Below are 260 nucleotides of genomic sequence, written 5' to 3'. Positions count from 1 at the left end.
TGTGGTATGCGGGCCTCCCTCTGTTGTGGCCTCTCCCGTTGCGGAGCACAGGCTCCGGACGCGCAGGCTCAGCGGCCATGGCCCACGGGCCCAGCCGCTCCGCGGCATGTGGGATCTTTCCAGACCGGGGCACAAACCCGGTTCCCCTGCATCGGCAGGCGGACGCGCAACCACTGCGCCACCAGGGAAGCCCCTCACCACTTTTATTAAGGAATTTCAGGCCCTCACTATAGCCTTTGACCTGACCTGGCAAGACATTC

This window comes from Physeter macrocephalus, chromosome 14, assembly GCF_002837175.3.
Source record: "Physeter macrocephalus isolate SW-GA chromosome 14, ASM283717v5, whole genome shotgun sequence".
Lineage (NCBI taxonomy): Eukaryota > Metazoa > Chordata > Mammalia > Artiodactyla > Physeteridae > Physeter > Physeter macrocephalus.
This window is presented reverse-complemented; position numbering follows the sequence as displayed.